The following is a 25,007-nucleotide window of genomic DNA, read 5'->3' as shown; positions in this document are numbered from 1 at the left end:
ATAGCAATGTAAAACATTTCAAACAAGTTGTTGCTCTTTAAAAGAAGATTCAATGATCTACCCTTTCATCCTATCATATTTATATCCCCTTTTCTTCTTTAGAAAGAGATTGCATTTATAATCAACCCCCTTTAAATAGAAATAAACATTTATAAATAATATTTTGGGAATTTGGGTGTTAGCTTTTCATACTACTTCCTGCTGATTGGGGGTATTGGCAATCTTATGGAGGTCTTGAGAAAATTTGAGATAATGGTCAAGTTCTGGGAAGACTGGCTATAATCTTTGTTGATAGATACCATCTGTTAAGGTTCAAGAAGTCTCACTTGATCAAATCTGATCCATCTTAACCTGGAACAAATCAGTTTTCCTTGTTAACAAATTCAGAAAAAAAATTACTAAAGAGGTGTAAAGTGCATAAGTTTGAAAGACATCAAAAGATAGTTTTTGGTTTGTAATACAAGTTAGAATAGAAAATGAATTAGATACAACACTTTGGATTCACCAAAATATGATAAATAATGGAGTATATTCTCTGAATCTGTCAAATGTTAATGGACTGATCATTGTTAATGTAATCCTTGACTGTATATATTATATATAGTTATTGTACTTATTGTATATGGTTTTTCTTATATTAGTTATAACCTTTTATTTTAGACAAAAAAGGGAAAATGTGGTGATATATTTGTAATCTAAGAAATAAAGCTTGCCTGAAGATGAGAGGACAGAGCTAGCCACAGAGTTAGTCATAGAGGTCAGGCAGTGGTGGCATACACCTTTAATCCTAGCACTTGGGAGGCAGAGATCCATCTGGATCTCTGTGAGTTCAAAGCCACCCTGGACTACAAGAGATTAATCCAGTTTGAAAGAGAAATTTTCTTCAACAACTGTGTAGATCAGTTTGGTCTTGAACTCGGGGGGCAGAGCCAGGCAGATCTTTGTGAGTTTGAAGCCAGGCTGGTCTACAGAGCGAGATCCAGGACAGGCACCAAAACTACACAGAGAAACCCTGTCTTGAAAAACCAAAAAAAAAAAAAAAAAAGTGAAGTTAAAAATACTGCTAAAAGGGGCGGTGGAGGGGGCTGGAGAGATGGCTCAGCAGTTAAGAGCACTAGCTGCTCTTCTAGAGGTCCTGAGTTCAATTCCCAGCAACCACATAGTGACTCACAACCTTCTGTAATAAGATCTGGTGCCCTCTTCTGGCCTTTAGGCATACATGCAGGCAGAACACTGCATACATAATAAGTAAATAAATCTTAAAGAAAAAAATACTGCTAAAAGTATAGTTAAAACAAAACAAGAAGGAATCACCATGGTGAAAAGAATTGTTCTAGTGGCTTCTTTATGGTCCTCAGCTATTAGGAGACTTCAGCGATTTGCGCAAAAGATGAGGAGATTTTATTACTGTCATGGTGAGCTCAATATCAACTTGAAACAGAAGAGGCAACCACGACTGAGGGACTGCCTCCGTTGGATTGGCTTGTGGGCATGTCTGTGGGGCATTTTCTTGATTGCAAATTGATGTAGGAGGACCTAGGTCACTGTGGGCAGAGCCATCCCTGTCTAGGTGGTATCGGGAATACATTAGGGAAAGCAAGCCAGTCAGCAGTGCTCATTTATGGCTTCTGTTTCAAACTCCCATCTTTAGTTCCTATGTTGGCATCCCTTGATGATGGACAATAACCTGTAAGCTGAAGTACCCCTGCCCTCAAGTTGCTTTTGTTGTGGTACTTTATCACAGCAGCAGAAAGCAAACAGTTATAAAGGATATTATGAAGGATGCAGCCATGCCACATGGATGGGATGCTTAGGGTCAGGTATCGGGGAAGAAGGATGCAGCCATGCCACATGGATGAGATACATAGGGCCAGGTGTCGGGGAAGAGGTACAAAGCTTTTTTAAAGCCTTCTCCAGCTGTGCTAGACTCCAGTAAAGACCATGTTTTCAGTTATTGAGAAGATCCTGCAACAAGTTGTGATGCTTAATATTCATCACAACTTGGTAGGACTTAGGTTCACCAAGGAGATTGGACACACATTGGTGTCTGTGAGGACATTTGAAGAGATTAAATGAGGGGTGGAGACCCACTCTGAATTCCATGACTGGGGTCCCAGCTAACAAGAAAAAAGCATATCTGATTTAATCACAGGTTTACTTGACACGGGAACCTTGAGAAGGGAGACCTAAAGTTTCAGGAAAAGCTGGAGATTTTTATGCTTAGCTTGGGTGGAGAATGGCTAGCTAGTCTGATAGACATAGGGCTGGATGAACTTGGATCTAATGGAAGAGCTGAATGGGCACTCATGGGGCCTGCCTGCTCTGTTCTTCTAGACTCCTGCGTATTTCCTCCTGCCAAGCATGGGACAGGACCCTCCCGAGGGGTTTCCATCTCATGTCAACCAGGCCAGCTACGGCCTTCTCTTAGAAAGGTTGGGGACGCTACAGTAATATTTTTAGGCTTTACGGTTTGTTTGAGAAAAGAGTTACACTGACTCATCCCAGACAAGAGAGGAACCCTGGTTTTAACTTGTTTCTGTGCCGGAGGGCAGAAGGTCAGAGAAACCTTGGATCTGAGGTTCTGAAGCCTTCCCATATCGCTTAGTTCAAAGTACTCAGCAAGGCAAAACATCCTACTTCAGGGTATTGTTTTCTGGGCCCCAAACTTGCTTCATGGCTGCCACACAGCAGTCATCTCATGAGGATACAAAAGGCACGCACTTCCGAGAACCCACAGTTTTAGGAGTGTATCTTTGGAACTAGGGATGAAGGCCTAGTGCAGATATTTCACAGTTTTCAGATTCTTAACACCTCCTCTGAAAGATTCTGCTGTACCCTCTTTTTTTCCCCCAAATCCCTCTTTTGCATACTCTCTTTCCAGAAGGATCACCTTCTTCATTGTTTTGTGTTTTGTTGCCTTCATTATTTGATTCTAGTTTCCAAATCACTTTAAATACCTTCCTGGACACTGAATGCGTAAAACCATTGAGTAACAATTATTGTTACTTTCTGTTATTTGAGGTCTGCTTTACATTGTAATGTGGATTTTCGAAATGAAATTCACCGTCTTCCCTCTCCCCAAAAGCGTTAGACACTTTGGACAACTATTAGCTTACCCGAAAGTAGCTTTGTGTGGAATCCATCTTTTTCTGGTGCTGCGTGTCTTCCACGTAGGAGAGACACATCGGCTGTGTCTGTTGGGACCATTGCATGGTGGGGAGCCTCCAGTGTGTCATATATGATACACACGACCCTTGTTAATCCTAGCATCACATCCCCAGCGACTGAGTGCATTTGCTTTGTCAGAGTTTACTTAAAGGCTAAAAATATCTCAATCTGGCAAATGCTTGCCCAGAAGAACCGCCAATACAGACAGTTCCTATCTGAACTATCTGCAGAGGCAGAACCAAGGCCAGAAAATTACCCACTGAACTCCCCTCCTGACAGGCCCTTTTCCCTTCAAACCCTGTAAACCCAGCGCACGCTCTCCAGTCCCTCAAAGAGACTGTGGCCCTTGGCTGTTCTGATTGAAAGAACAGTTCTGCTTCTGGAGATGCCCGTCTCTACTCCCTTTTATTTCTGTGTACCTCCATCAGTCCCAATCTAACATTAGCCATCTAAATTTGGGCATTTAGATGATATGGCTCAAGAAATCCGGGCCTACTCTCTTTCTTTTTTCTTTTTTATATTTTGTCATTTTCCATATTACTCTCAGTATTTAACATTTTGCCAGACACATAGCAAATATCCCATAAATATTTATCCAATGAATTCTCAAGAGTGCTACTTGTATTGGTCATGAGGCTTTCTAATAGAGATGGAAGTAGAATTTGAAAGAAATAATGGAAAATGATTAGGTACTTAGGGATTTAAAATTAGTCACACACTAATGGTATAGCAATTAATTTTGAGAATCAAGATTCATCCATTGAACATGTGCACTGGCAGCGGTCAACAGTCGTTTCTAGTGTTTTCTTTCAATTTTAAAATGCCAGTTTGCCTTGTATATTTAAGGTATTGTTAGGGTTTTTTTTTTAGGGTAGATTTTTTTTCTTTCTTCCTACCCTCCTCTCTTTTTCTCCTTTCCTTTCTTTGTTTTGAAATAGTGACGCACTGTGTAGTCCCGACTGACCTCAAGTTTACTGGTTAGCCCAGACTGGCCTAGAACTTAATGTTAATTCTGCCTCAGTCTCTCAAGTGCTGATATTAATGGGTACATGGGGTAGATTTCTTGATAGAGTTATTTTGGAAAATGTACCTTTCTGGTTTCTAGAAGACCTCATTGTGAGATGGCACTTCTGGAGCCTTAGAGAGGAAGTACTGTTTAGCTGAATTTGGAACTCTGCTAAGCTCCCTCATCTAATCGCGTGTTTCAGCCTACGTTTGTGTTATTGTACGAATGTTCCTCACTGGTTGATTTCATGGCGTAAGGCAGGAGGAATCAGGAGGGCTGCCAAGCTGGGTCAGGACATGTTCACGAGTTAAGATTTGCATTGATGGGGACATATTTCCAAACACATGTTCTTGGCATATTTTGCAAGGCTAGTCTGGGTTTGAAAGGTAAGTCTCGAGTTGGAGCTGTAGGTTTCCATGTAGAACATTTAAAAACATTGTGTTTCGAATGGTGTTGCAATCCCTTAATGTGAGATCTGTCCTTGGAGCACATTTTTAAGCACATCACGCCATATTTAAAATGCTGTTTTGCCAAGTGCCGTGCAGCAGACCTTTGGCACTCCCTGTTCTCAGAAAGTCCCTTGTCTTCTTCCCCTACTGGTCCCCACCAATCACCGTCTAGTCTCTGAGGCTACCCGTTTTTATACCCAAGGCCTGGCCTGTTGCTATGCTATGCCTTTGTTGGCTGTGTTGTTTTGGAACTGATCTGCTTGTAAAGAGACCATGCCTTCCGTTTTGTCGAAGAACTGCTCTGTGGATAAAGGGCAGTTGAAGTCTTAGTAGCTGGTGGAAATCAAGTAGGAACTTTGTTTGAAGGACTTTATCAGGTTGTATCTGGTCCAAGGAGATGCGTTGGTATCGAGTCAGTATGTCCATAACTGTTTGTGATCAGAAACGTCAGAGCTCTGATTTCTTCGCCAGCCCCAAGTCTGCCCTATGGCACCATCACTTAGTGACTGGATCACTCAAGGGTGAGCCTCCAGGGCCCGTGTTTCTCCAGTAATAACATAAAATGGGCTGATGTTGCCACCTTGACTCACTGTGCTGAACTGTGTGTGATTAAAGTCCCAGGGCTGTGTTAATGAGGATTTTCTTTCCATGTGCAGCAGCAGGCTGTCAACTCACTGTTTTCTGAAAACAGAGATGGAAAATTCGGCTGATGCATTTTACCCCTGTCAGCACGAACATTCTGTTTTTTTCATTTGCCTGAGGACAGGAGCTGAGCACCGGACCAACCCATGCAAACGTTCTAGTTTCCGAGGACACTAGCCTGTTGTCATGTCAGTCCTGCTGTTCAGGTAAATAGTGTGCCTTTTTTTTTTTTTTTTTTTGGCCAAATCAGCAGTTAATATACTGCAAGTAGTTTTTGTTTTAGTCACATTATTGGCTGGTAGTACTATTAATGAGACAATAATTGAGAAATAGTAGTCATTGTTCTCATAAAACATGATCCTCCTGTGGCAGGCCCAGCCAGCCCGAGGAACACATGAGCAGACAGGAGGATTGGGTGAGGGCCACTGTTCCAGCTTTTATATTCAGCAGACCCCTGCTGCTTAAATTGTCCCAGCTGTTAATGCTGGAGCCATTACAGTAACGGACTGAGCAAATGAAGGAGAGCGAAGACACGCACACTTTATTACCAGAGGGGCAATTTCTCCTCATCTGTAATAGCAGCAGTGCTTCATATTGATCAGACCATCAAGATACTAATCCTCTGTAAAATTACTTGTTATAACTGAAAATGTGTTAATCCCAATCAGCCTGTGTCCTGACTGTCTACTTACTATTGAATACAGACTATTAGATGGTTTATTTTTCATGATTTAAAGCCTTTGCCTTGAAAATGGCTGGTGCTGCCCTCGCAACACCGAGTGCTTAATCTAAGCTGTAGCCCTGGGTTGTCTTTTTGTTTTAAGTAGAACATCACCCACTTAATTAAGGAGTGAGTGTCTGCCTTGCCATCTGAGTTATGCTGTGTTTTATGGGCCTCTGGATTTATTAAGCATCTTGTTTTACATTCAGTCTGTGGTTTGTGCTGTAAATAAAAACAGAGCCATCTTGCACATATTAGAAATTTGCAGGTAGCAAATGTCAATAAGTACCAGGGGCGGAAGAGTCTTTGATTTATATTTCAGGCACCAGGTTGTGCTCTGTGGATTGGACCCATAGGCAGGATGCATCCCGGTGTCTTCTGTTGAGCAGATGTGACTTTTGCATTGTTGTCTGAGAAAGTTTACGGTTATTTCTGCATCCTTGGTTCAGGAGATTGCTCTTTAGACAGTGAGGCATATTCACTGCTGCACCTCCACACCCGTGATTGTCTGTAGCTAGATAGAAATTATAACATCTGTTAAGAACTGATTTCTGTCTTCCTTAATATTTAGAAACGCAGAAACTATCCATAAAATTTCCATTTTTATTATAATCTCTTTCCACATGCCTTATGTGCATATTTATTTCTAGATTCAGATAGTCTCTTGGTAACGTTATTTTTCTTTACCATGGTATCCTTACCCAAAGCATTTATTTGTGTGGCATTTTCAGTAGACTACTTTCAGTGATAATTAATTAGTCCTCTTTGTGAGCCAGGACATGTGTCAGGGGCTGGAGAATCAAGAGCAAATGAAGTAGAATCTTTGCCGTTGATGACCTCAGTGCACCAGAAGCTATGCGTGTAAGCAGATAATGACTTCAGTGCATAGAGTAAACAACAGAACCCACCCTGAACGGAGTTCTGGGGAGTGAGCACACGCCGCGGTGCAGCAAAGGCAGCCTGACAGGGTTGCTGCTGTGTCGAAAAGCAGAAAGCTGCTGTTTGTGTAATCTTCTTCCTAAACCTTGGTTGAGAGTGACTTCTAGCTGTTTGGAATAATTTTCAGAGGAGACATGTTTATTGTGTTCTGGGGACAGTAAAAAGAAGGGTTTCCAAAAAATGTTTTCATCAGTGACCACATTTTTGGATATGTATAGCATTTCACTAGGAGACTACTTTAGCAGAACTGTACTTATTTTATGGCTTCTGCCCTGGCGTTTGCCCTGTAAATCAGTCCTGCGTTTTAGAGGGTAGCTTACCTGGAGGGGCTATGGCCTGTGGCGGTTCAGAGCAGATTCACAGACTGGGGATCCAGGATGCTTTGTTGTGTCCGGTCGCCACTACCCCTTCCTTGATCTTCCTACTTCACTCATCGTCTCTGAAATGGGCTGATATGTGGTGAAGACCACGGGATTGGAAGTGTGCAAAGCATTAGGATAGCGAAGGGCTGCCACTACCTTAGGTGTGACTGTGATGGAATTAGTTTTCACATGTGAATTATGAAAGTTGGATTTGTACATGTTATAACCATACTGTGTGTGGTATAAGATGATGAAACATTCATTGCTTAAAACATTTCTTATGATTGCAGTAATGTTTTAGAGAAACAGAAAAAATGGTTTTTATAGTTTTTAGAGTAAGAATCCCCTGTAGTCCTCTAGAGATGACCACTGTTACTATTTTGTTTTGTTTGCATTATTATGGTACAATACACATAGTATGATCATTTCATTTAAAATATATTTCTAATTTAAATTTTTATATATTTTAAAAACTCAGAATATATTTCTGATCTTCACTTATGAAAACATTTCAAACAAAAGTTGGAATCATATGGAATATATTTTGTGCCTTGTTTTTCTCACAAGTATCCAGTATATTGTGAATATTTTTCATATCATTACAGTGATGTTATTTCTTAATGTGCATTTTTTCTTTCTGTTATAGTTCATCATTTACTGAGCATTCTTGCACATAAATCCCTGCACATCTGTGAGTTTCCCCCAGGGCACATGGAGCGAAGGTGACCTGTGGGGGACAGTGTTTGTCCAGAGCTTTGGTTCAGGGCGTCTGTTTGCTGCTAGGGAGAGGATGCCAGTTTCTTATTTAAAATAACAATACAAGAAAATGCTTTTTGGTACGTTGTTTTTCAAACTCTGGCAACTGTCATAAAGTGAAAACACCGGCCGGCCGGCTCCGGGAAGCAGCCGCAGTGCTGGTTGTGGAGCAAACTCCTGTTTCCTTAGCCCTCGTCCTGGAAGGACTTCCTCTCCTTGCCTCTTTAGTGGCCAGACAGCTCTTGGAGCTTTGCTGGCTCCTGTAGCCTTTGCTCATTGCCTGGTGCTTTTGTCTTCTCTCTCTGAGTTGTAGGAACTTGTCATTTGTTAGTCATGGGGTTCCCTTAGCTCATTGCCTGGTGCTTTTGTCTTCTCTCTCTGAGTTGTAGGAACTTGTCATTTGTTAGTCATGGGGTTCCCTCTCAAGCGGGTAACTGGTTATCTCTTCTGCCTTACCCCTTTCCATGTTCCTTTGAGTCTCTAAATATTCGCCTGAGCTTTTTTATTTGACTTTGCTTTGTTATTATAGACATACTGTTGTGACTGCTATAACTTTATGGTTCCTTTCAGTATCTGGAAGTATAAAGACACATACTTACTCTGTTTCCAAATTTTCTTTGGATCTTTTCTTGTACGTTTGGCAACTTTTTTTTTCCCTGATAAACTAAAAAAAAAAAATTATTTTTCAAGGTTCCCCACGTGTCCCTCAAATTCTTTGGCAGTTTAGGTGCTATTATATTAAATTTATAAATTAATAAAGAACTATTATAGATAAGTTTCCTCATTCAACAATGTTATCTGTTTAAATGTATTTCTATTTAATTTTATAATTTTTAGAAAGTTCTGTAATTCTAGTTATATTATTGTCTTTTGGGCTTATTCTTGGTTATTTGCATTTTTTGTTATTGTGATTTTTTTTTTTTACTTCCTAATATAAATGGGTTATTTTAAAGTTCTGTCTTTTGACTGATGTAAAAGATGGCCTTGACTCCAGGACAGACTGCATTCTTATTCTTCTAAAATTTTTATTGATTTTCTGGTTTCTAAGGTATATGCTAGGTAGATAATGTCTTTTGCGAACACACTTTTGTCTTCCTCCTTTTGATAATGTTTCCCCTCCTTCGTCCAGTTTTAGAACCCTTGGTGGTGGTGGCGATGACACACAGTCATGCCAGGAGGGCCTACAGTTTGGAGTTCCAGTGTGAAGTGTAAATAGCAGTTGGCAGGAGTCTTTGATTCTTTAATTTTTTTTGAAGGATTGACATTTTGTTTTTATTGCAGTTTTTGGTATTTTTTCACATGATAATGTTTTCATTTTTATGGAAAGTCTTAAGTTTTTAATAGAGCTTCTGGTAGTGGCACTGTAGATAAATCCTACTTCGTCTCTTAACACTCTGCCGAATCCACCTTTATGATATTTCAATTAGTACAGTAAAATGGGTCTGTAGCGGTGATTAATTTAGAAGCTGAGGGTGCCCCCCCTCCTGGGGTTTGTATGAAAATCTGCGAGGGTGCCAGATTCGGCATGCACAGTGAGTCATGGCTCAGACTGTGGTTGTGAAGCCCCACATGGCTCTTTTTGCTGGTGGGATAACTTAGCAGCCAGGAGTACGACAGTACTGAGAAACATTCCTTTTTGGGCTTTGGTCATTTAACTTTGATTCCATATTTTGCTAATATGAAATAAATGGCAATGCTTCTGTCCTCTGCCTTGGACCCATTTATAGTGTATTACACTATTTGTTCTTAGAAGGTTGTATTAACTTCAACTTTTTATGTAATGTTGTGGAAGGTTCTTTCTGGATAATGTCTCTGTATCTTCTGTAGTAATTACCTATTTAAGTTGTTTTCACCATGGCGCTGGTCAAATCTGGGGTGTTGTTTTTACCATGGTGCTGGTCAAATCTGGGGTCTTGTTTTCACCGTAGTGCTGGTCAAATCCAGGGTATTATTTTCACCATGGCGCTGGTCAAATCCGGGGTCTCCCCTGTGTTTAGCCAGTGCCTTGCCACCTCCCTGGCTCTGGCTGTTTAGTCTTCATCTTTGTGAACATACTTTGGTTACTATTTATATTTTTCCAAAACAAAGGTTTTCAGATTTATTGACATGAGGGGCTGGAGAAATGACTTAGCAATTAAGAGCTCTGGCTTCTCTTCTAGAGGACCTGGGTTCAATTCCCAACACCCACATGGCAGCTCACAACTGTGTAACTTCAAATCCAATGGGTTTGGCACCTTTTTCTGGCTTCCATGGGCACCAAGCATGCATGTGGTGCACAAACATACATGCAGGCAAACAGCACATGCATAAATTTTTTTTGGTATGATATTGAACATATTCTCCTGTTTAGAATTGTGTGTTGTTTTATAATTTAAAAAGCCCATACTCTACTTTTTATAGCTTTTCCAATTAGAGTATTCTGTATGTAAGTCCGTCCGTCCCCCCCCCCCCCCCCCCCCGCCTCTCCCTCTCTCCCTGGAGACACAGTTTCTCTGTCTAACAGTCCTGGCTGTCCTGGAACTTGCTTTGAAGACCAGGCTGGCCTCAAACTCTCTGAGATCCGCCTGCCTCTGCCTCCCAAGTTCTAGGATTAAAGGCATGTGCCACCACCGCCACCCAGCAAGTCATTTTCTTTAAAATGGCTTGCATGACTGGAGAGACAGCTGGAGGGTTTACAGCACTTGCTGATTTCCCAGAGGACCTGGGTTCAATTCCCAGCACCCACATGGTGGCCCACAACCATCTATAACTCTAGTCTCAGGTATCTGATGTTGCCTTATGGCATCTGCAGGCTCTGCATATACAAGATGCATAGACTTACACATAGGCAAAACACCCATACACATAAAATAAAAAAAATTTAAAAAAAAGGATTTAAAGTTGAGGACTTTAAGTATTCTTATCTGCCATTCTGTTCTGCTGTCATTTAGGAATCACCGAGTTCTAAAGAGCAGAAACTATTAAAACATCTCATGTCCTTTGAAATATCTTGCACACTTCCTTGACTGAGATGTACCTAAATCCCCCCTTTTCAGATGCCTGTTGCTGAGTGATCCTAGGAGACCCATCTCCACCCATGCTGCTTCCAGTTTACTGGGGGTGACTGAGACAGACGGTGGCATCAGCATAGGTTGGTGCATGGCTGGGCACAGCCTTAGGACACAGACCTTATCAGCAATCTCATATCCTCTGCAGACAGCTGGTGACATCAAATGGTTAAAAACGGTGCAGTAGATAATTGGTTTTCCTCTTTGGAATCATTAGACAACAACTTTGTTTTTCTTTCCTTTGGAGGACAGGATTCCTTCTATTTAGTTATAACTATATTACATGGACATTTCTTTTGCACTGACTCTTATTTATGTTTTTTAATTTATTTAGCTGTTGCTGTGGAGGAATGGTAATTATCTAGTGTCCTTTACTTACTTGAGTTTTCCCATGGCTTTGGGAAATTGAGTGTCCTCTAAGTTCATTTTAGATAAATACGTTGTTTAAAAATTACTGAACAACTCCCAAATGTAGTATTTCTGCAGTGCAAAAAAATATTTAACATTCTCCTTTAGAATATTGTTCATAGGATTTTGTTATCCACTGACATTTTAGCTCTGTGACTTTGGGTGGGGTGTGTGTGTGTGTGTGTGTGTGTGTGTGTGTGTGTGTGTGTGCGCGTGCGCGCGCGTAGTATTCTCTTTCTCCAATAAACCATTCACTACATTAGGAAAAGTAGGATCGGGGTTATGGTTGGGATATGAAGTGTCTACCTAAAGGATAATGTATAGGGGCCTTGGTCCTAGCTGGCAGTACTACTTTGGAATGTTCTAGAAACTTCAGGAGGAAATGTGCCACTGAGGGTATGTTCTTAGGGACTGTATTTTACCTGTGGCCTCTGTCTTTTTCTTTTTGCTTCTTGTCTGTGATGGGGTGAATAGCCTCTGCCACACACTCCTACCTCACCAGGGTTCCAGTATTCATGGTGCCAAGGACTGTGTACCTGAGGCCTCCAATACTGTGGTCCAGAATAAATAGTTCTTCCCTTAGGTTGTTCAAGCTAAGCTAACTTAGTAGCTTTAATCTTCTGAAAGCAGTGATTGTTACTCTTTAGATTGCTTTTAAAAGATGTCATACAATTCATGGTGAATTCTCCTAGGTTGTTTTTAAGCTGGGAGTTTAGAGTTTTATTTACCAAAAGAGTTTCATCTGAGAAATCAAAGTGAACTTGGTGATATTGTGTTAGACCCATGAATCCTTGAGGACTTTTCTTAAATATCTCCTTGCTCATGGAGTTTTTCAGGATTTCCCTCCCTCCCTCCCTCCCTCCCTCCCTCCCTCCCTCCCTCCCTCCCTCTCTCCCTCTCTCCCTCCCTCTTTTGTATGTATCCTGCCAGCAGTAGTAAGTGTGTGTTGTGCACTTCCTATCTATGGTAGATACCCTATATCTTGCCATTTAGCCAAATTATTTCTTATGTCTAGGGTGTGTGTGTGTGTGTGTGTGTGTGTGTGTGTGTGTGTGTGTGTGTGTGTACAAGGGTGCATGCATGCATAAGCATGTAGGATAGAGATTGACATTGAGCATTTTCCTCAATTGATCTCTACTTTGATTGATTTTTTTTTTTTGAGGCAGGGTGTCACATGGAACTGAAAGTGCACCATTTTATCAGATTGAAAGATCAGCAGACCTTAGGCATCCTCTCTTGTCTGCCCCCAGAACTGGGATTGCAGATGGGGCAGTACTGTACTCAGCTTTTTATGTGGGTGCTGGGATCTGAACTCAGAGCCTTCTGTCTGGGTGCCAGCATGTTGCTGACCGAGCCATCTTCCCATCCCTACACCTATCAGATTTTTAGATGCAATTACCCTTTCCATAGGGAGATAATGAGATTTCTGGCCATGTTACAAATGTGTGCATGTGTCCAGAATTGTGCTAAAATGATTGGCTTTCAACAGTTTTCTTTCAAATAGAAGCATATATGGGTTAGAATTTGAGGGTTTTTTTTTTGGTGGGGGGGGGGACTTTACTTCAAAGAACATTTATGTAACTATAGTTCCCAATGTGTTCTCCATCAACAATAAGGAATACTTGATTAGAAAAATGTTTTGTATGCAGTCATGTAAGAGACCAGTAGATCTCAGGAAAGCACTTATAAGCTACAGGGAAGCCTTAGATTTTGGAGGCCCTTTATCTATCACTGCTTTCTAAGAGTTATATCTGGACCTCCGAGTGTCCCGATTCATTTGCCATTTCATCTGCGGCTCTTCTTCCTATTTTTATTTAAGACTATAAAGTTACTTTAGTGTAACTGCTGCTGTCACCTTTGCCCTTAGCTAATCAAATAGTTTACCTTGAGGGAAGCATTTATCTCCCACTTTCATTATTATTATTTTTGTAGCTGTAAAGATATATATTTTATGTCTGCAGAAGGCTGTAACAGTGAAACGAGGTATTGATCTGCTGTATTTAGCAATTTCTTTCCACCTTGCCATCGATAGCATGTCAGCATCTGTCTGTACCGGGGTTGACCTCACAAATAGCTCTTTATGCTCCCATTGGATTCAAATGATATAGTATGCTGAAAACGAAATCAATGAATGATTATCAAGTTTTTAGTATTATTTCATGACCCGGAGGCAGCTGGTACTCCATGCACCGAACAGTTCCACGCACAGTGAATATGTTAAAATGAGAATGTCTGGCTTTGTTCAGATGAGAGGAGGAAAGAGGGCGCGTGCATGGCCTAGCTCACGCTTCTGACCAATCGTCTCAAAGCACTTGGCCACTTCCGTGGAGCAGCCTGTCTTCTGACTCTAACATGGACGAGAGTGGCATCCCCCTTAGCTTTCCTCTCCGTCCTAACAAGAATGCAGACATGTTTCTAGAGTTACCAAACTGTAGTATAAAGGCTTTTACTTTTGTTTACAAAGGAAAGATAAAAAGAAGTCCCTAAACAGTGGTACCACTGTGTCACCATGTTACTGAGGACCTAACGAAAAGGCGCATTGGGAGAGGATGGAGAATAACTTGGTCCAGTTCTGGTGGCACTCTTGTATCCTCACAGCTCCGGAAACAAATGCCAGGGTGTGGGACTGAGGCCACATTTTCTTCCTCTTCTCATTGTGAGAGTTCCTGCATTCTTCCCCAGTCTCTGGAGCACAGAAGTGGCTGGAGTCACCAATTTGCCTACTTCTGAATGTTGCTGAGTCCACTGACTTTTCTTATTTTACTCTTAGTGAATCAGATATTCAGATAAAAACAACTTCATAGGTAGTCAAATTGACATTGGGATGTGGAAAGGTGGGGAGGAATGATGGAGGCTATGTGGAAAGCGTACCTAGCAACTGTCTGGGGTCATTGGAGGGCGTGAATCAAATGTCTCAGCAATGACATTCTGATTCATCCCATTATCTCAGGCGAATACTTGATACTGAAGATGGAGGAAGCCACATGCTGATTCATTCCCCAGACATCTTTTGACTCTCTCCTTTGTCATTGGTTAGAGAGACCAGATGTCAAGACTAGTCCTTCCTCCTGAATGTCAAGAACAGCTGTTGTGCTCAGTTTCGTCAAAGCCTGCACCGTGGGCTGGCTTTGCTTTTCCCAGTTACATCCCTCCTCCCAGTGGGATCTTTGGTATGGGAAACACAGGCCGGATTTTGTGACCATGGTTCAGGTCTGGTCAGATTCTCCCTTGCATGTCATTCACGACAGGATGGATGGGGACCCCTTTTTGTGACAGAGCTGGAAGGCCAAGTGGGGAATTTCTCCTGGCTTTGGGGTCTGGGGCTGGAAATGGCTCAGTACTGCACCCGCTGTTTCCAGACCTTCCTGACAGTGTCAAAGTTTGAACATCAAATTTATCCGTGTATAGTTTTCCTTAGGCTTGCTCAGGAATCTTCTCTCTCTTAAATCACTGGCCTATTTTTGTTGCTTATTAAGTGTCTTAGACCCACTTATCAGCCCTATTTTAAAACTTTGTTGTATAGGATATTCCTGAGGAATATGAGTGACATTAATTGACTCTGGAGTCTACAGGACTTCTCTTTTGTTTGTCTTATGTCAGTTTATATTAAACTTGAAAGTTCCCCACCTAGGTCTAGAATATAAAGACTTGAGGAAGACACTCCCATCTCTGATTCAGTTTTTATGTTTGTGTATATATAGGCTTGAATATTTGGTAGGGAGTTTTCTATTTCAAACTCCCTCTGGGAAAAACAGTCCATTTCAATCTTGGCCTCCTTATCAAGTCTCTGTATTACAGAGCATTCACTTATTTCCCTCACCATATGGCTCTGACTAGCCCAGAACTTGTTATGTAGACTAAACCAGCCTTGAACTTAGAAAGGTTCACCTGGTGCTACCTCATGAGTTCTGGGATCACAGATATGTACTCCCATGCTGTCTAAGTAGCTTTATTCTGAATAACATTTTTTTTAAGCAATCATGTGGATAGTATTTGAATGTGTGCTTATGGCATGGGATATTTTTATTCAGCAAAACTACATGTAGTAATGTGGGTTTCTGATTTCTGGTTGCTATTATTATTATTATTTTTTTACTGAGTAAAAGTTGGTACACGGTCATACATTACTTCCACATCAGTTACGTTAGGTTGTCTGCAGCTCCCAAGAAACTAGCTGTGCTATTGTTAGAAAACAGGGCAGCCAGTATGGGTTTTAATAATGGGGTGTGTTGGCTTGTTCCTTAGAGATCATGATTTCGTTCTTCAGGCTTACTTAAGGAAGGGCAGTACTAGCAATGAGGGTTAAGGAGTTAACTGTAGTGTGCATCATATGTAGACTAAAACCTTTACCTAAGATCTCCTTTCAATTCATACCACCAAAGACTGTCTGATACGGGCTCCTGCGGGCTCTTTTTGTGGTTGTAGGTGATATTGTTGATGAAGAGGATGTAAGCAGACCTGTTCAACTTCATTCTGGATTCTTGTCAGTTGCTTTAGTGACAGTCAAGTGGCTTCTGAGTAAGGGACTCACTCGTCTGATTTCCAAGTAGATGTTGACACTCCACATCTGGCTGGAGATCATGTAACTCCACTGCAGAGCAAACAATAACAGCTTGCGCTCACAGGTGTATAAGGCTGTGCTTTTGTCGTGGGCTGCACCTTGAACCTTTTGTGAACTCTAATTTGTATACACAGGCTCTCAACAATTATGAAATGTGCTTGTGAACTACATTACTTACACCATTTCAGTAACTACGGCTCTATGTAGTCTCACTTCTCCTGGTGCTGGGGTGGTGTGGTAAATGAGTCCCTTTACAGATTTCTCTCATAGACATCTACGAGCTTTTCCAAAAAATGAATATATAAATTTTGTGTCTTTTGTATTACTTTCATTTTTTGAGATTATAATTACATTATGTCCTGTTTTGCTTTCCTCCTTCCAAACTCTCCCTCTTCTTGCTCTCTTTTAAATTCATGGCTTCTTTTTTTTCATGAATTGTTCCTTTTTGAATTACATACTTTATTAGAAACTTCTTAAAGAAGAATTTTGCATTTTCTTTCTATTTTTTAGAATCTGAGAAAGTACATGTGCCCGAGGCTCTCTGTCGAAAAGCAAAACTTGCTTAAAACCATGGCTGAAGAGTCATGCTTAACTGTATACTTTGCATGCATTTGTGATGTGAAATAGGAAAAAAAGTCAAATTTGAGACAGCTTGAATGGCATGCTGTCAGTTTGGAGCTTCATGAATTGGCAATGGTCTCATTTAGGACCTTGAGCTGTGTGTCTGCCTGGACAGAGTGAGAACGCTTTGCATGTTCCGGAGGAGACAGCCACTCCTTGCTGCTTCACGATAGGCAGTGGTGCATGACAGTTGCCCTTCACTGCTGGCTTCTTGGAGCTTAACCTCTGACCCTTCACTTAGTCGCTGAGCAGCAGTTGGAGCAGGCTGGAGATGTTGGTGAATGACGGGCAGTGGCCTGCAACGTGCTTGTCATGATTTGACTGTCAAAAGGAGCCTGCCATTGGTTTCCATCAAGGTTTGAAGGCTCTGTGCAACAGTCCATATTCTTAACTTCAAGGCTGTCAACAGGACGCTCAAGTGTGCATAAAAAATCAGAGTGCTGAATCGATCTCCAATCAGGAAATAGAAGTGTCTCCTTTTTTCTATTCCTTTTTTCCTCTGTTTGTTCTTCATTTGGCTAAATATATTCAGATAACTTTAAGAGGCCAAGGGGTTGAGTCTTGCTGTGGAAAAGAAAGTGAACTGTTTTTTCAGGTGGTCTAAGCTTCACGTAGCAGTTTAGATCCAAGCGTCTCTCCAGTTAAACTCTGTCTTGCCTTGCTTACGTTGCCAGCTTTTGGGTGTAAAGGATATAAGGCTAGTCCACAAGTTCCTGGGCTAGCTCACAGGATGAAATGTTTGTTTTGGTGTTTATGTAATGTTGCAGAAGGGGAGGAGGGATCACTGTGATTGGGAAGCAGGAACAGAAATTTAAATAAATAATGAAGTTGGAAGGCATATGATTGGTATGACATTTGAGACTTTTTCTATCATGGAGGAGTTCAGACATAAGAAATTAAACCTACTCTGAGTAAGCCTTAGAAACTTTAAGGGTCAGGGCTGGGGAGATGGTTCATTCAGCAACGTGCTCACAGAGGAGGATCAGAATCTGGATCCCCAGCACCCACATAGGAAGGCTCTGGAGGGGTGGAAACAGGTGGATCCTTACTGGACAACCAGACTAGCTGCGTTGGTGAGCTCCAGGTTCAGAGACCTGCCTGTCACACACTGACATAAAACAACAGGAAAAGCCTTCAGAAGTCAGTCCTGTGCAGTAGAGTTTTCAAAGAGAGGAAGTCTGCGGTGAAAGCTGCCAACTTTCTGTCGTTTAACAAAGACTGAGACAACCACCTTATTAAAAGGACGAGGCTTGCTTTAGTTGAGTGTTGGAGATTCTGGCCTATGATTGATTGCATTTGGGTCTGATTTGGGGCAGTAAACATTCTGGTAGGGCCATGTGTAGAACACAACTACTCACCTCATGGTTCAAACATAAGAAGGAAAAGGAGTTGGGGTTCCGCCATCCTTTTCAAGGGCACACCCATAGTGACCAGAAGACCTCTCTCTGGGCCCTGATGTGTAAAGGTTCTAGAACCTCCCAGTAACACTAGCCTCTAACTCTAACACAAGGCCTTTGGAGAACTGAAAATCCACAGTAGAGCACTGTCCCCTCTTTTAAATTTGAAACTCTGAACTAAAGAGTGTCCTGAAGTGGAGAAGTTGAGGGAGGAGAGCTTAAGGATGTTCTTCTAGCACAAACATGGTACACCAGTGTGGTGCAGGTGTACCAGAAGCCACAAAGCCAGAGTTTTAGTTTCTTTCCCGTTTCATCTGTGTGACTAGGGCAAGTCATTTAAGCCCCCAGCCTCAGTTTCCTACTATGTAAAAGTGAAGATATTTGCTAAGCACTGAAATTTGAAGAGTTGTCAGATCTCAATAGGCACTCTGGGGCTTTTTTTTTTTTTTTTTTTTTTTTTTTGTTTTTTTTGTTTTGTTTTTCAAGACAGGGTTTCTCTGTGTAGTTTTGGTGCCTGTCCTGGAGCTCGCTCTGTAGACCAGGCTGGCCTCTAACTCACAGAGATCCATCTGGCTCTGCCTCCTGAGTGCTGGGATTAAAGGTGTGCGCCACCACTGCCCGGCTCTTTTTTATTCTTTAATTTTATATTCAGTGTCAGTGTTAGCAGAAAAGATTTATTAAATAGCATAAGGCAGCAGTTGGTCTGCAAATGTATTTTCAGAGCTAGATGTATTCTTTGTGTTTGATGTTTTCCTTTTTCTCATATAACTGATTTTTACTCCTAATGCCATAGTTGTATTAAGTCTTGAGAGCACAGTCTGAGTGACCTGCCTGCTTCCTTCCCCCTTCCCCCTTTCTCCTTTCATCCCTCCACCCACTTACTCAACAAGTATTTACTGAATTGTATATGCCAGACCCTGGCCTCAGTTTAGGTGTGCAGCCATGAACTGGGCAAGCAGCACCTATCTTTGTGAAGCTGGTCCTGTAGAGGGGAGACAGGAAACACCCGAGTGAACACCCCGGCACACACTGTTTGTAGTCTTAAATGCAATGAAGGAAACAAAGGGTAATCAGATGGTAGACCTGGGAGGGAGCCCAGGGAAGAGCTGTTCTTTGGGGTTCTTCCCGCAGAGGAGGACCTGAGGCCTGAGTGGGCCTTGGAGGATCAGAAGGGTGTTTCAGGAGAGCGGGTGCCACATTCCTCCCCCATGCTGCCGAGTCCTGCTGCTCTCATCCTATGTCACCTCTTCACGGGACAGCTGAGGTCAGACTGTTTGCTTCTCTTGAGGCTCTGAGCTGTGGTCTCCCTCCCACTACTTGTCTTGCCCCCCTTAAAGATATAGAGGTTGGGATGTAGCCCCGTGGAGGCCCCTCGACCACTAAACTAAAGGAAAAACAGACAAAGTCAAGTCAGCATGTCACTCACTGTTTTGGCATTTCTCACAGATTTGGCATTGGCAACATGTTCAAATTCAGACTCCCAGCTCTATGGATTCTTACTATTTGAGTGTCATGTTTTGTTTTTGGATAAATAAAACCCCCTGCCCCATAACTTGATGGTGACTCAGGACAAAGGAATGTCTTTGATTTCGACAGAGGTTCTTTCTTACCTTAGGTGGGCTTCACCTCAGGAGTTAGGATGTCGTACACTCACAGGCACACTCAACTTCCACTGAGTCAGTATCCTCAGCCAATGACTTCTCGGAGAGGTCAGTGTGTGTGTGTGTGTGTGTGTGTGTGTGTGTGTGTGTGTGTGTCAGGGAGGGGCAGTGAATTTAGAAAGAAGATGTATTGGAGAAAAAACACAGAGCTCCTGTAGCAGGGGCAGATCCCCAGAAACAGGATACCACTGGACTGCTTGGCTAGGTTGTTTTGTTTTTTTTTTAAACTTATGGCAGACACTGGGGTGAGGCATGGGTCGGGGTGGTTGATTGGCCCAGCCATGAGGTGTCCAGGTGCCTGCTTTCAGTCTTGGACACGTCTTCAGTTGGCTTCCAGGTAGTGGTGCTCATTTGGGAGAAGAGAGATAATGAGATACCAGATATCCCTTCTGGTCTCCTGGCCTCTGGCCAGGGCAAAACGGACACTTCTTGCTTCTGACTAAGAATGAGGATATTTTGAGGTCCCTGCTTTAAGCTCTCCAGCAGGTTTCTTGTCGTTGCTTCACACCGATAGTGTATGTTCCACTGTAGGAGACTTCTGTGCTTGTGTGTGTACATTTCTCTCCCCAGTCCCCTTCCTACCTTCTCAGCGGCACCCAGAAAATCCTTTTCTTGAACGCTGCTTCATCTGAGATGCCTCTGACTCTGCCATCCTTGTTTTCATGACACTTCTTCGCTCTTGTCCCTGGATCTGTTTGTCCAGTTACATGTCTAGTCTCTGAGCTCCTCGGAGGCAAGACTCTGTCCTTCATCTCTTGACTTTCCAATATCTTGCATTGTCCCGCACAAAACAGTCAGTTGTCACCTATTAAGGCAGAATCTATAGGAACACCTACACCAGGTGTACTATGGAGTTTTGAAGAGCGTCTTTCAGTGTTCTGTCCTCCCATAGGCCGGATGCTCAGCATTGTGGGAGAAGAGGAGGGGGAGCGTTGAGAACATAGGAAGTAGACTAGCTTCCTCAAAATGGCACCAAGATGTGGTAGTGTTGGGGGAGCAAGTTAGCCTCCGATAGACCCTCACATTACTTAAAAAATAATCCAACATGTGAGTTGAGTTGCTTTGGTAAAACAGTTATCAAAGTTGGTATTCCCATTTGCTAAGTAAATTTAGCAGTTTATTCATCCATCTGTATGCTTATTATCAGATCATTCTATGTAGTGCTGTCATGGTTTATTTGTGTGTGTGTGTGTGTGTGTGTGTGTGTGTGTGTTGTTTGTTTTCTTTTGCACTTTTAATTATGTTCAAAGTATTTTAATGCCAAACCACAATAGACCGCTATGGGTATAATAATTTATTTAACAGTTCCTTGTGGTTGACCAACTAGCTGTCTTATTAATTTTGCTAGTTCAAATAATGCTCTATTGAATTAGTTGATAAATTCTTAGAATACTTGGGGCAAAGGATGGTAATTTTTTTTAAGGGCCTTGATGTGTATTTCCAGATTCCTTTTTAGAAAATGTTTGTATATTTCTCAAGGCAGCTTGTTCTGTAAACTTGTTCTTAGATCATCTGTGAGTGAGTCTCAGCTGTGGTTAGGATTGGACTAGAATGGATGATTCAGAGGAGGGTTCAGTCATGGCTAAAGCATGAGAAAAGCTAAAGGGACCGAAAGAACTAGAGTCTTCTCAGGAGGTGTGTGAGCTGTGGCTCTGTGGTCCTCACCTGTCCCAGGCTCCCCCAGGCTCTGCAGCTTCACGTGGGCCCCCGAGGAGAGCTCAGCATCTGTGTATGTTTGCTTGTGAGTTGGGTAATATTTCCCTCATATTAGTCATTTGAAAACGATTGACTAGCAGCTTTTTAAGGTTACTGTTACCTTTTTGGTTTTTTGTTTTGTTTTTGAGTCAAGATTTTGCTATGTAGCCCAGGCTGTTTCAACCTTGTGATCCTCCTGCCTCAGCCTCCTGTGTGCTGGGATTGTAGGCATGTAGTGCCGCTCTTGGCCTCTCCTGATGTTTTTAATTTGAGATTCAGTATGGATTGTCTTGGTCATATCCCCACTGCTTATTTGAGGAATGAACCAGTGTCCTACTTCATTGTGGTCTGTTGACAGGTGCCGTCTTGCTAACTCACACCACCCACGGGGTAGTGATCTCCTGATCTAGGTGTCCCTGCTGGTCTTCTGTGCCTCACTCTGCCTTACTGCCTGCCTGGGTGAGACCTGTGTGGGTGACTCACACCATTTTCCAGCTCCAGCTGTGAAGTATCTTTGAGGAAAGCAGAGCTTAAGGCACCTTTAGGGCGGCCTCTTCTTATCTTGCTTTTATTAGCAGTGGTGTCAACATGTACTAACATGAGATGACCCACTGATAAAAGGAGAAGAGCCCGCCTGGCATGGATGGAGAGAGGTGCCTGAGGCAGATTACATTGTCACCTCTCGTAACAACAACAGGCATTAAAAAAAAAAAAAAAAAAAAAGCCAGCAGATTTCTGTTTGCCCCTAGAAATGTTTGACAGTTTTGGCTCCTGATGAGATGCATTGGGAGGAAGGGATTAAGCGACACTGTAGCAGGGCAAGGACTGAATGAATAGAGGGACAAGAAGTCTGACTTCGTATGACAGATTATACGTCCTAGTGCAGACTTGTCTCATTGCAGAGCCCCAATATCGTAGGTCTTACAGTCCGATTTATATTTGACATCTATTTATTTACAAGCATGCTCACTGGCATGGCCTGCCTGCCTGTCTAAAGGTAACTAAATACACAGTTGTAGAGTCCATAGTCTCTGAGAAAACAACAAGGAGAGATAAGACCCACTCCCTAGTGAACGAGGGTGTTCCTCTGAGTGAAAATACATTGACTGACATGGCTCTGAGGCCACTGTCAGAGAACTCTTGGAAGAAGTTGTGCTGTTTTGATGTGTTTGATATAATGCAGGGTTCCACTACACATTAATTGTGTGGTTCAGCCTATCTGCCTTGAGGTAAAGTTATAGGGAGATGAGAAAGCTTCACCTTCCCTACCTGGTGTTTCAGGCGGCCTTAGTTTGTCTCATGCCTCATAAAAGACAAAATAAAAGGACCCAGAGCTTCCTCCAGAGCGTGAGAGCTGTAGAGTACAGTTTACTTTAGCCGGATGAAAGTGTTTTCTATGTATGGAATACAGACTTGAAAAAAGCTAAGCAAAGTTCAGACAAAAATAACAATACTACATTTAGCACACAGTTCTACAAATTGTCTGCCTCTGAGCCTTTTGGCCAAGATCTAGTGTGGTATCTGTTTTTTTAATTTTAATTTTATCTTCATGTATGGGTGTCTGCATGGATGTCTGTGTACCACGTGCATGTCTGGTGTGCACAGAAGCCAAAAGTTGGATCCCTAGGAACTGGAGTTCCAGATGGTTGTGAGCTGCCATGTGGGTGCTGGGAACCAAACCTGCAAGAGCAGGTTCTCCAGCTCCACCATAGGTTCTTATTAGCCAAACAGTTCTGCAAATTGTGCACACAGAAAAGCACCGCCACTCTTCAAACTGAAGGCATTTAAAAATTCATCCCTCATTTGAATCAATTGAGGACATTTCCAAACTATGTAAATGCTAGCACTTGAAATGTCAGTGACAAGCTATCTGAAAGATGATACCAAGAGAACAATCTCTGTCACGGTCCCTATGCTGGCCAGGGTATAGCTCTATGGCATAGCACTTACCTAGCATGCATGAGGTCCTGGGTTCAATCCCAGATAGCATGTTGCAGAAACCAAAAAAGGATATATGAAAACCACAGACAAGCTTACCTAGGAGTAAATTTAATCAAAGAGGTGAAAATAAAACAAATTGAAGAGGATACAAATAAATGGAAAGATATCCTGTGTTCATGGATTGTAAGGATTATTGATAGAAGGTCCATACTACCCTGTGATCTATAAATTCAATATAATCCCATTGGAAATACCAGTGTGATTCTTCACATTAGAAAACAAAATCTTGAAATTTGTATGGAAGCACTAATGACCCCAGCAGCCAAATGAGCATAATGAACCCCACACTTTTATGGCCATTGGATTTGTTTATTTATTAATTTTTTTCATAAAATATCCTTTGATCATGTTTTTCCTCTCCAGCTTGTTCTCTCTTTCAAAAACAACAAAAAAATCAAAACAAACAAAAACATCAGGAAACACACACACACACACACACACTCACACACACACTCAATCATTTCTGTTCCTCTAGAGAACCCTAGCCAATGCAGGAGGGGGAAGAGATGCATTTCCACGCTGCCACCTTCACTAGCCCAAGGAGCTGCCATAGATTTTTCAGGACTTTAACCCCGGCCCACCTGGGATTCCCGGCTTCATTGCTGAAAAGGATTTGAGGACTAGCTGGTAGTGAAGTAGAATTGGAAATTTTATTAAAGAGTGAGAGAGATGCTCAGAAGGAAAGACAGACCCAAGTGTGGAATGTGCTTCTTTAGAGTAGAGCAGTGAGGTGATGAATATAGCTTTTGCAAGAGAGAGTGAGCAAGAGAGAGTGAGTTGTCTTAGCATCATTAGCATCCTTAGTATACAGTTAGTGATCTCAGGTTACAGCTCAAAAGGTTGCTTCCCCTTTTCCTCTTCTTTTCCTTCCTTCCTTCCTTTCTCCCTCCCCCACTCCCTTCTTTCCTTCTTCCCTCCTTCCCTCCCTCTCTCCCTTTCTTTCTCCATTCTTCCCTTCTTCTCTCCCACACTTCCCCTCCCTCCCTTCTCCCCTCCCTCTTCCTCTCCTCTTTCTTCTTCCTTCTTTTTTCTTTGACTCGGTCTTTCTGTGTAGCCCTGGCTGGCCTAGAACCTCCCTGTGTAGCAAAGAGTGGCCCCAAACTCAGAGATCTGCCTACCTCTGTCTGAGGAATACTGGGATTAAAGGTGTGTGCTCAGTCCCCCTTTTATGATAAGGGGGAAGGTAAGGTGGCTTTGGAGATACATTGGTTGTAGTTATATTTGATGAGATAAAACTGGAAGCTGCTTAGGGTTCCCCAAGGAGTTTAGTCCTTCTTTTGCCCTTTGTAAATGCTTTTCTGTGAGAGTCTTAGAAACTTGTAGGTTTATGGCTTTGAAGGGAGAAGGTCTTAAGCAGTTGACAGTTGTGCTTATTGAATTCAGTTCCAGGGCTCCTGGTGAAGGCTTCAGCCAGACGCCTGGGTGGGATCAGTAATCCCGCCCCCATCGGCCCAATTTTCCCTGCCTTTCTATCCTGCCTCAGATAGTTCTCAAAAGAAGACATAATTTGGTTAATAGAGATATGAAAAATAGTCAGCATCATTAATCACCAGGAAAATGCAAATGAAATACA

At 42.2% G+C, this 25,007-nt stretch overlaps 1 protein-coding gene and 1 pseudogene across 2 annotated transcripts in view; both read left to right on the top strand.

Annotated features, from left to right (window-relative positions):
- Fto (FTO alpha-ketoglutarate dependent dioxygenase) overlaps nucleotides 1–25,007 on the top strand; it is a 362,019-nt gene that overhangs the window by 7,845 nt on the left and 329,167 nt on the right. The window lies entirely within an intron of this gene.
- On the top strand, nucleotides 22,916–23,061 carry LOC121829936 (U2 spliceosomal RNA; annotated as a pseudogene).

This window comes from Peromyscus maniculatus, chromosome 5 (assembly GCF_049852395.1).
Source record: "Peromyscus maniculatus bairdii isolate BWxNUB_F1_BW_parent chromosome 5, HU_Pman_BW_mat_3.1, whole genome shotgun sequence".
NCBI lineage: Eukaryota > Metazoa > Chordata > Mammalia > Rodentia > Cricetidae > Peromyscus > Peromyscus maniculatus.
The sequence above is the reverse complement of the archived record's forward strand: the minus strand, read 5'-3'. Positions and strand labels throughout refer to the sequence as shown.